The 12392-nt window shown below is 44.7% G+C and overlaps 1 long non-coding RNA gene across 1 annotated transcript in view; it reads left to right on the forward strand.

Annotated features, from left to right (window-relative positions):
- LOC130276797 (uncharacterized) overlaps window positions 1-12392 on the forward strand; it is a 129245-nt gene that overhangs the window by 12715 nt on the left and 104138 nt on the right. Inside the window, exon 2 of the long non-coding RNA XR_008845248.1 lies at window positions 9288-9400. This is a non-coding gene — a long non-coding RNA (uncharacterized LOC130276797). The remainder of the gene's footprint in view (window positions 1-9287; window positions 9401-12392) is intronic.

Raw genomic sequence — 12392 nt, forward strand, 5'->3', positions numbered from 1 at the left:
TTGAATGGGGAGTGCTTCCTGTGATGATCTCAATTGGCAGACTATGAAATGACTTCTAAACTCTCCCTGCCTGTCTGCAGTGATGCAGGCTTGAGGTCAATGGCTTTCCCCTGTGCTGATCTGTATTGTCAGTAACGCTGATATAACGGTCTGGACAGGTGACTGGAGGTGGATCCACTGGACCATAGGAGTGATGGCGTGGGCCGTACCCAGGAAGCGGAATCTAAGGAGCTACTGGTCTTCACCAGAGCCCGCCGCAAAGCGGGATGGTCTTGCTGCGGCAGGTAGCCCCCAGGTTGTTCCACCAGATAACGACTCAACCCCTCTGGTTGCTGAGATAGGCGCGGTACAGGAGGAACAGGCAGAAGCGTAGTCAGACGTAGCAAAGGTCAGGGCAGGCGGCACAGGATCAGCAGCAGTAGTCACTAGCAACAGGTCTAGGCAGGCAGCACAGGTTCAGAGGCGGTGGTCACGGGCAGGGGTCGGCAACATCAGAAGAGCGGGTTCATGCTAGCTGGACGGAAGTGGATCTCAAAGTTGAAGCGAGCAAAGAACAGGGACCAACGAGCTTGTCGTGGGTTGAGCCTCTGTGCGGACTGGAGATAGGCAAGATTTTTGTGGTCCGTGTAAATGCAAAAAGGAAGAATGGAGCCCTCGAGAAGATACCTCCACTCTTCGAGTGCCAATTTGATGGTCAACAACTCCCTGTCCCCAATGGAATAGTTTCTCTCGGCTGGGGTGAAGGTCTTAGAGAAATAACCGCAAGTTAAGGTCTTGCTCTTAGATGATTTCTGGGTGAGAACAGCTCCGGCTCCTATGGAAGAGGCATCCACTTCCAAAGAAAAGGGCTTAGCGTGGTCAGGTCTGGAAAGCACAGGTGCGGAGGCGAAGGCGACCTTCAGAGACTGGAAGGCCTCTTCAGCCTGAGAAGGCCAGGATTTTGGACTAGCCCCTTTCTTGGTCAAGGCCACAACAGGAGACACCAGAGTAGAGTAGTGCAGAATGAATTGCCTGTAATAGTTGGGGAAACCCAAAAATCTTTGAATTGCTCGGAGTCCAGAGGGGCGTGGCCAGTCCAGGACCGCGGAGAGCTTAGCCGGGTCCATCCGTAAGCCCTGGGCAGAGATGATGTACCCTAGGAAGGGCAGACTGGACTGCTCGAAAAGGCACTTCTCGATCTTTTCTCGATTTTTTCTGAGGCGAGACAGAACTTGGCGTACATATACCCGGTGTAGATCAAGGTTTTGGGAGAAAATGAGAATGTCGTCAAGGTATACGACCACGCAGGTGTAAAGCAAATCTCTAAAAATGTCATTGACGAATTCTTGAAATACGGCAGGTGCATTGCAGATACCGAAGGGCATCACCAGATATTCAAAATGACCATGCCGTGTGTTGAAGGCGGTCTTCCACTCGTCACCCTCTCTGATTCGGATCAATTTGTAGGCTCCTCTCAGATACAATTTGGTGAAAATCTTGGCACCTTGAAGTCGATCAAAGAGCTCAGAAATGAGTGGAAGAGGATACCGATTCTTAATGGTGATCTTGTTTAGGCCTCTGTAATCGATGCAGGGACGGAGGGAACCCTCCTTTTTAGCCACAAAGAAAAAAACGGCTCCAGCAGGAGAGTAGGACTTCCTAATGAATCCTCTCTGCAAATTTTCATGAATGTAGTCCGACATGGAGAGAGTCTCTGGTTGAGAGAGTGGGTAGATTCTACCCCGAGGGGGTGTAGTACCCGGCAACAAGTCGATTGGGCAATCATAGGGTCTATGGGGTTGAAGGACCTCGGCTTGTTTTCTGCAAAAGACGTCCACGTAGCTATGGTAGGGCTCAGGAAGACCAGTTGGCGGAGAAGCTACGGGGTCATGCTTAACAGGAGCAGACCGGAGACAGCGGCCAGAGCAAGAGGGACCTCAACTCTGGATCTTTCCGGAGGATCAATCCAGAACGGGACAATGGCGTTGTAGCCAGGGCAGACCCAGGAGGAGTTCAGATGAGCAAAAAGGAAGGACCGGGAACTCCACTCTCTCGGTATGCAGGATACCAATGTCCATCTGTAAAGGTGAAGTGAGGTAGAGCACTGTAGTGGTAAGTCTCTCACCATTAACTGTAGAGATGAAGAAAGGCTTTGGCAGACGGTGAACAGGAATCTGATACTTGTCAACCAGAGAGGCGTGGATGAAATTGCCGGCTGATCCTGAATCCAAGAAGGCGGTAGCAGTGAAGGTAGACATGGAAGGCATGGTGAGCTGTACTGATAATGTAAGACGTGGAGAGGAGGAATCCACAACTAGCAACGCCTCTCCCACGTTCACTAGGTGCATGCGTTTCCCGAACGTGGAGGACAGAGAGGACAGTCTCTAAGGAAGTGCTCGTTACTGGCGCAGTACAGACACAGATTTTCATTTCTACGACGACTCCGTTCCTGAGTGGTCAAGCGAGACCGATCCACCTGCATGGCCTCCAAGGCGGGAGGCCCAGAGAAGGGTTGTGGTGGACACTGAAAAACCGGAGCCAGCTGAGGATAGCATCTTGGACGAGCTTTCTCCTTTTCTTGCTGCAGTTCCTCTTTTCTCTCCAGGAAACGCTTGTCAATCCTAGTGGCCAGCAGTATAAGCTCACTAAGGGTAGATGGCATCTCACGTGCCGCCAGGACGTCCTTGATTTCACTGCATAGTCCCTTCTTAAACGTGGCACATAGAGCATCATCATTCCAATTCAACTCGGAGCCAAGAGTGCGGAATTGGATGGCGTAATCACCCACGGTAGAACCTCCTTGGGTCAGGTTAAGCAAAGCAGTCTCTGCAGAGGACACCCGGGCAGGTTCTTCGAATACACTGCGGAACTCTTGGCAAAAATTCTGGACGGAGGTAGTGGCTGGATCAGAGCGGTCCCACAAAGGTGTAGCCCAGGCCAGGGCCTTCCCGGTTAACAGACTGAGTATGAAAGCCACCTTGGTTCATTCAGACGGAAACTGGTCGGCCATTAATTCAAGGTGGAGTGAGCACTGCGACAGGAACCCACGGCACTGATTCGGATCTCCGCCATACTTGTCAGGCAAGGACAAGCGGATTCTGGAAGAGGAGACGGCTGCTGGCTGAGGCGGAGCAGCCAGCTTAGGAGGAGGAGACGGCTGTTGCTGGACAGGCAGGAGCTGCTGCACCATGGCGGTCAACTGGGCCAGCTGTTGACCTTGCTGGGTGATCTGCTGCGTCTGATGAGCCACTACGGTAGTGAGATCCGCAAGGCAAGGAAGAGGTACCTCAGCGGGATCCATGGCCGGATCTTACTGTAACGGTCCGGACAGGTGACTGGAGGTGGATCCACTGGACCAGAGCAGTGATGGCGTGGGCCGTACCCAGGAAACGGAATCTAAGGAGCTACTGGTCTTCACCAGAGCCCGCCGCAAAGCGGGGTGGTATTGCTGCGGCAGGTAGCCCCCAGATCGTTCCACCAGATAACGACTCAATCCCTCTGGTTGCTGAGATAGGCGCGGTACAGGAGCTACAGGCATAAGCGTAGTCAGACGTAGCAAAGGTCAGTGCAGGCGGCACAGGTTCAGAGGCAGTGGTCACGGGCAGGGGTCGGCAACAGGCAGGGAACACTTTAATATCATGGAACGCTTTCTCCTGGCACGAGGCACAAAGATCCGGCAAGGACAGGAAGGGGCAGGAAACATTTATAGAGGACTTTGGGCCAGGCACCAATTAATGGTGCGCTGGCCCTTTAAATTTCATGAAGCCGGCACGCGCGCGCCCTAGAGAGCGAGGCCGCGTGCACCGGGACACAGAGGAGCGACATGGAACCGCAGAAGGTAGGGGACAGTGTCGGGATGCGGCGCGTGAGCGGGAACCTCCCGCCACGCTAACCGCATCCCCGTCGGGGATAACTTTGCGCTCCCGGTCAGCGTGTCTGACCGGGATGCGCAGGGGCGCTGAGGACCGGGACAGGGACAGTGAGCGCTCCTGTCCAGGAGCGGGGACCAGAGCGCACACTGTAACAGCTGATTAGTGACCACACAGTGTCTGCTCTCTCTCTAGTCAGAACGAATGCGGGCTTGACGTGAATGGATTCGCCGCTGTAAAGATCTGTATTGTCAGTAACAGTGACACATAGTCTCTGCTCTCTCAGGAAATGCCAGTAATGGCTGCCGAATATATAGGGCTGTGACATTACATGGCTGGCCGGCTGCTGATAGGCTGCATGCCGCAATGTGATTCAGGGTGATCCTGCCTACTCACCTTCCCGCCTTTCCAGGCTTCCTTGCCCCATGTCCCCACATGTGTAGCCACCATTTTAGCCCATCGGCCCGCACAAAATGGTGAATGAAGAGATTCGTTACCACGAAGGGCAAGGAAAGTTAGATTCGTTCAGAATCAAATTTATCATGAAATTTGGAACGAGGTCGACACAATAAGCTTTGATTCGCCCATCTCTAATTATCTCCAATATCAGGGCATAACAGACATGTCATGTCATATATATATATATATATATATATATATATATATATATATAGATAGATAGATAAAACTCAATCTGTGTGTGTATGTATGTTCCACAATCACGTCCAAACGGCTAAAGATATTAACATGAAACTTGGCACACATGTTACTTATATGTCAACAACAAACGTAGGATAGGTAATTTAACCCTTACTCACCCCCATTTGCCAGGGTCAGGGTTTTTGTTTAAAGTCCCATACAAGTCTATGGGAAATATATCTTACTGAATAACTTCCAAACAGCTGGAGATATTTCGATAATACTTGTCCACTTAATCGACAAACAGAGGTGTCAACAGAGAGCACTGTGGTCACACAGAAAAGAACAACTCAACTTCAGCAGCTGATAACTACTGTAAAGGATTAAGATTTTTTAATAGAAGTAATTTACAAATCTGTTCATATATAAAACAAAAAGTTTTTTTTTTCTGAAATACCCCTTTAAGACCACATAAGGCAAAATGTATCAAGCACTGTCTGTACATGGCTTTCTTTTACATTTATGATCACTAAAGAGGACATTTTGGGAAGCTAACCTGCCTTGATCCTTTTCTCAAATGTATTATACTCTCCAACCTATGTTATGCTACATCCAGTGTGAACAGGGACCTACAATATCAGTACAAGATCAAACCAACAAAGAGTTAAATTCCAGGAGTTCCTGCTATAAGGCTGGCGATTGTGTGTGTTCCATTACAATAACATATTTTGTTGGTTGGTTCAGGGGGGTTTAAATCCGCTTGTGCTTTTTAAACCCTGTAAATGTTATATGTATTGCTTATGATTAAGACCACATAAGGCAAAATGCGTCAAGCACTGTCTGTATTTGGCTTGCTTTTCAATTTATGACCATGGAAGCTAACCAGGTCTGATCTTTTTCTTTAATGTAATATACACTCCAACATATGCTCTGCTACATCCAGCTTTGTTTATCTGGGTGCAGCCGATGAAGCTGGAAGTAGCAAAACATGCATTGCACTAGTGCTTGGTATACATGGAATAATTGATTTCTCATACCCTTATATTGCTATATAAGGTATAACCATCACCTCTCAGACCACTACCATTCTGTCCATAATCAGATAGTCCAAATGTTCCTGGTAGAGGATCAGTAAAAGACATACTTGCCAGCATCTCAAGTCCTACCTTTACTCACTGAGAAATTCTCCAAAAAGACTAGAACCCCCATTTTATACAATGTTTTTACCTGTTCCAAGAAAATCATCACAATTATGGTTAAAGGGGTGTCTCATCCCTACAATGGACAGCCATTCACCATTTAATTACATGTTCACAAAGTAATGTACACTTCCCCTATAGCGGCAGCTGCAGATGACTGTCCCAGCAATTTCCCCCTCACAAATCTGCTTTTTGCTATACAGCTCTCACGCTGAAGGGGCTTTTGGCGAATGTTTGTTATGAACACCGCAAACAGTGAACACTGCTGGATCTCCAAGGGCTTCATTCATTATATTAAAGAGGGGGATGGTAAATCATTGATTCTAGCACTTCTGGTGTCTAAAGCTGGAAAAATAGTTTCTGGTCCCCTCTGTATAAGGATTGATTTTTTCTTTATTTCTTTTTTGTTGTTGTTTGTTTTGTTATATACTCATTTTGAAAGCAAAAAACATGAAAAAAGCCAAGTTTTCCATTCATCAGAATGTGTCATATGAAAGCCCATAATTGGAAATAAGACAGAATATGATAGTGCTATGTGTCAATACAGAATATGATGGTGCTTTGTGTCATGAACATAAAAATGTTATCTATCTCAACTTCTGATGTAGTTAAAAAGAAAAAAAAAAGAAGTACATTACCTCTTTGACCGCTGGATGGCAGTAGAGACCAGCTTAAATCGTCAATCGCATCAGTGAGCCACTCTAGCAATACAATTGCTCATTGAAGCCACTCAGGCCGCTAAAACTAAGACAAATGTATGTGCAGGAGTGTCAAGAAATGTGGATTGAGAACAGACAGTAGCCACTCATAGTCCTTTATGTGCTGGCTCTGCCATTTTATTTTTAGCGGTGGTTTTTCCAAGCATTGTGAGATCTAGAAAATAAAATTGTTGAGCTATAATTGCCTCATTTGTGTATTGCACAGTTACAGTCTCTAAGGGTATGTGAGTAACCAAAGGGTAATTGTCTAGTAGTGTATGTGGTGAGACTGCGGTTGGCCAAGACAATACTCCATTGAGAAATACTTCAAGAGCGAGTACCAATAATTAGGTGATAAAATGCAGAAGTCACACATCATCCGGCTTCTGTGCCGCCATTGTCCCCAGAAAGCAGAACCCTTTGCTCACAATTGCATTCATCCGTATGTTATTCATGTCCTAATTAAAAGCACTTTGTCATAAAATGTCTTGTCGGGGAAGGTTCACACAGGAAACATGCTATAATCCAATACGGGTTTTATAGAACATAAGTAATACAGATAACTTTAGTGATTTAATACGTATATGTGTCCAGACAGCGCTACAGAGAAAAAAATAAACTTGGTGCTTGAAAATCTTATGCCATGGCCATATTGGGCTCTGTACAAGTTTGGAGTTGTATAGTCCAAATGTAGATATATAGAGGTCTTTGTAAATTTCATTTGGGATCCGTATGTAAGGACTATTCTCACATATCATAGCACTTGTTGCCATGTGTTGCTAAACAGGCTTCATTTACACAGCACTGCCATGTGTTTTAGGGTAGAAGCCAATGTTGTGGGAGACAAAATAAAACCTTCCTAGCATGTGGTGGCCAATGATCACATTATTTCCTGTTCAAATATTGTGACCATAGACCACCATATGGGGACATAATTTTGTCCACAAGTGGCTGCAGCAACATGTGACTTTTAGGCCTTTGTAGTAGTAAGGAAATGTACATACCGGAATTTTGCTTTCCTGGAGTCTGAAGGCAGTACAGATCGGGTAGTTCTTTTTCATAGGACTGCTAACATAGAACAACAAGTAGAACAACTAGCTCCACAGAATAAATAATCCAAGTATTTTTTGGGTGGGATATAAGTGTGCTGCCTTCTGACTTGAGGAAACCAATTCTTACCTCTATACAGACTCCTAATCTGTATAATGTTGCCCTACATAGTAATTAGGCCCCCATACTGTAAAGTTGTTAGGTCCCTCACACTTCCCATATTATAGTTAGGTCCCCCACCCAGTAGTATAAGTAGTTAGGACCCTAACACTGCCCCATATAGTAGTTAGGACCCTCACACTGCCCACTTTCCGTGCCACGGCAATTATTATACCTTAGAGGGTGTGTATTTATAATACACTTGCAGATGTAAGGATGGCTCCAGTAGGGCTTGCTAAACATTAGAAGATTATATTTTACCAGTATTCACATATATCAGCAGCTTGGGAAAGCTGGATGGTCTCTCTTAATAAGTGGGCACTATAGCTGGTGCTGGTCTTTATTTATTATATAAATATATGTCCCCAGGGATAACAGAATATAGAGAAATTATGGAGTGCTATTATAATGCCCATATTATATTTATAATTGTAGACAAAGCAACATGTTACAAATCATTTGGACATTTAAATGAACGCTCCATCACTTCCCTATATACTCTAATTCCTGGGACATACTGTGTATGCATATAAGGAACCAAGACCAGAGCAAACTGTAGAGATCACCCAGCTTTTCCTGGCTTTTGATTTACACAGGCCAGTGTTTCCCAACCAGGGGGCTTCCATCTGTTGCAAAACTACAACTCCCAGCATGCCCAGACAGCCAAAGGCTATCCGGGCATGCTGGGAGTTATAGTTTTGCAACAGCTGGAAGCACCCTGGTTGGGAAACACTGACATAGGCAGTGGAGACAGAGCTGCTGAATGAGGGAAGTCATATCATATATTGCGCTGCAGAGTTCACAGAAGAAGCAGCTGCTTATCAATAGTGTCCTCCACGAGTCTCTGGAGGGGGAAGGAAAGCAGCACAGAGTATCAATGAAAGATACACAGACTGAAAGCTGCATAGAGCCTGAAAGCTGCATAGAGCCTGAGGTCTTCTATTCATCCCAGCACTGCAACAATGTGAGGGCAGAAGTGTTTCCTCAGCAGGCTTCAGTGATGTCATGCCTGCTGGGGAACACCCACTTTTTCCTGCTGGAAGATTTCACTATGTGAGCAAGAAGAACAGTAAGAACAGTAAGAACAGTAAAGCTCTAAATATTTTTTTAAGGATGGGAGGAGTGTTAGGAGTAGTTAGGGAGCATAGCCTGAGTTAGTTTAGAAAAGTTTATTTGGTGACAGGTACTCTTTAAAGACACACATACATAATTAAAAGCTGAAGTTCCGACTGGGCAATGCTGCTTGGCTCCCCAGGAATGAGTTCTGGGCAGCCACCTCTTTTTCCTTCATTAAAGACAGCCCTGGTCTTGAGGTACCTGAAGGAACACCAGACAATAATCAATCTTTAAGACCAGACCAGAAATTAGTGTTCCTATGTATGCCTAAAGACATGGGGGGGGGGGGGGGGGGGGGACTTTCGGTACCCCATTTTTGAGACTACTATCTTGCAACTCAAAGCTGGTTTATTTTCGGCACAAGAGGTGCATATATAAATAAAAGTTTGAATAGGTGACTTGCTATAAATTCACTGAATATTGTGGAATCATTTGAAAGAGGTCTCTTTTCAGTGAAGGCACATGAAAATGGCACATTTGTACATGATCAGATAAAGCATGGAGAAAATTTTAAGTGCTTTTATCACTAAAGGTTAGTATTCCGCTAACACCATTATGAAATAGTGCCTATCTTACAGAATTCCAAACAATGAATGAAGTTTTCAGCTCACCCTCAATGGCCCCAGAGTGCACGGACTGTGCAAGGCAGCACCACTGAATGCAGGAACAAAGGATAAAGTGTCCAGCGCAGGTAATTGTGCAAAAATTAAGTTCTTTATTGATAAAAAGCCATGACAGGAGTAAAGGTAACGCGTTTCAGGTGCGTTAGCACCCTTAGTCGTACCAGCTAATATTGCTAATATATTGTTATTAGATTTCCCTGTATTTTTAGTAATATATATCCTGACAGTTTAGTCCGGATATTTTAGCTAAATTGGTTGGTGGGGGCACTGCGCCAGGTCAGTAGCAGGGCACAGGCTGGGAGATATGCAAGGAGTGTACAACAACTATACAGAATCTATAAAGTGGTGACCAAAATTGACTAAGTTCCTATCATAGTAATGTGGGACTGGGGTATATATTAGGCCTAGGGGCACCTATATTATCCCTAGAATTCCCTAAATCGGGCCCTAAGCCTAGACAGCATGGACGCCCTAATAAGGGCGGTACCGTACACAGGAACCTTCTATAGTGCCCTTTTATTCCCCTAATCCAGGGGTGTGACTAGACAATCGGTCCACTAGGGCCATCCCTAACTACCTATGACACCCCTATGGGATAACTATCATCAGGTCACCACTGAGGTCACAAGGACTTATAGGAAGGGAGCATAAGATAGCTGTTCGTTTAGCCCACCTGGGGATAGTGTGCCCAGACGAAAAATCCAATGGCTTTCATGTTGTAAAAGCAGTCTGTCCACATCCCCTCCTCTTAGGAAGGGTGTTATTTGCTCCACGCCTACAAATGTTAATGCCTTGATGGCTCCTTGATGTATTAAATGAATATGCTGTGCAATCGGTGTATCCCTTTTGTGGCGCACATCTCCCAAATGCTCCAATATCCTACGCCTGAACTCACGCAGCGTCTTACCCACATAGGATAAGTTGCAGCTACAAGTCGCTACATAAATGATGTTCTTAGAGGTACAGTTGATGAACTTAGTAATTTTGTATTCGGTTCCTGACTTTCCATCCTTAAACCATATTGTTTTTTTGAAATTATCCACATATTGATTTTTGGTGAATTTTATCCAGTAACTAATTAAAAGTTATGTTTAAGCGGCACCTTTAACCCAATTTAATTTCGAAATTATGGAAGTAGATAGAAAAAGAGGACAAGAGGAGATTGGATTGCAGAAAATGATATGATCCTAGGCAAGTGATTCTGGGACTTATGTAAAAAATTGCCAAGGAGAATACCATTGAAATTTTGTAGAGAAAAGCTACACAGACAATGGCTTTCAATGACAAACACCTACCGAATGGAACCCCCCGCCCCCAAGCTCTACCCCTTCAAAAGGCAACAACAGCATGTTCACAGTGGAGTACATGATGACCACGTTTTATACATCCAGTATGTCCAAATGGCATATGTCATCACCAAATGCTTACCCCCACCTGAACAGCCAGGTTGATTCATACCTGAGCTTTGCCTCTTCTCTGGCAGACACCATCAGCCCAAACTCCATGGACATTTGATCCCCAGATTAGACTATTGGTCAGAACTTGCCCATATTGCTATGGGTGTTTTGTCTTGTCCACACTGCAGTGTACTGCCAGGGAAAGTATTCAGTGCAGCAAGTGGTGTAGAGGCTTCTAAGGCTAGGTTCGCATTTCAGAATTTCTGGAGCAACCAACAATGGGATTTAGCTGCACAATGCACACTACAAAATTTCAGCATCTCTTGCTTATTCTTTAGGCCGAATTTGCTCCATAGACATTGCCGTTTATGAGGATGGCAATGTCCATGCGGTCCTAGTGGCGACGGATTCAGTCGGCGTTGGCCCCAATCAGAAGCTCTGGATGGATTTTTTCATTCTCGAGCTTCCTAAGGGTATATTCATACAGAATTTCCGTGCAGAATTCCGCATTAGATTTCCACATAGAGATTCCACACAATGGGATTCTTCTGTACTGTTCACATGGCAGAATTTGGCATGAAGATTCATGTTCTGGTGTCTGCAGACAGAATAGACATGTAAATGAGACGTTGCATTTCCGAGCGGGTCCTGCTGTCTGGTCCTGCTCCACCATGTATCCCCATCCAGTCATATAGCAGAAGGAACAGTATTCATTCTTTGAACCATCAGCTGCAATTCAGACATATCCAGGTCTTCACCCGTCTGATAATGAACATAAATCTGTCCGCACCTTTAAGAAACAATTTTGTTTTCAGCTCCTGGAGTAAAAGAATTGTTAACCTTACCATTTTCATTTAAGAAGTAAATTTTATTTTGTAAGTGATCCAGGGAAATAGGCTATACGTCTCTGAAATTTAATAAATGTTGCAATGAGCAAACAGCAATAAAGAGCATTGTATAGGGAACTATTTCCCATACCAGGTAGTTGGAAGGCATTGTTTTCTATATCAATGTAACACATTTTGATTTTGCTTTCGCTCCATGGAGTTAAATGGTTTCACTCTGAACTTTGTAAGAATGACATAAAGCTTTATATGGTGAGAAGCAATGTACCTGCTTATTGTCACAGCATGGGATGTATTCATCATCGCACATTACATATAATTCTGCTCTGCAAGCTTAATGCTCCAAAATATCAAAATAACATGTCTTAATGAAGGCCCATTCTGTAGCTACAGAGAAGCACAAAAGACATAAATGTGTGTTTACAGAATGATTGCTTTCAGTTAAATACCCAAATCTAGCGCCTTTGTAAGCACAAGCAAAATTGTATAAAAAGATGGAGGTGGAGAAAGGGTAACTTGTTCTGGCATGTGTTGAAGCCAATAAATGGCAATTATACTAAATTACCCCATATTTATTACTTTGTTCTCATTGCATTATATAGCGATAACATATTGCAAGGTGCAGAACAGAAACTGACACCATTCACAAGTGCCTGTCCTGATGGCACTTACTATTAACTATTTCTCTATCCATGACTTTATGCCTCTGTTAGCTTAAATGGCCTTCTGCAGATTCCAAAACTTTTTATATGTTGTACATCTTGGCAAAACAACCTTTCTAATATACTTCATAAGAAAATGTGAATGTCTACGTCTAC

This window comes from Hyla sarda, chromosome 6 (assembly GCF_029499605.1).
Source record: "Hyla sarda isolate aHylSar1 chromosome 6, aHylSar1.hap1, whole genome shotgun sequence".
NCBI classification, from domain to species: Eukaryota; Metazoa; Chordata; class Amphibia; order Anura; family Hylidae; genus Hyla; species Hyla sarda.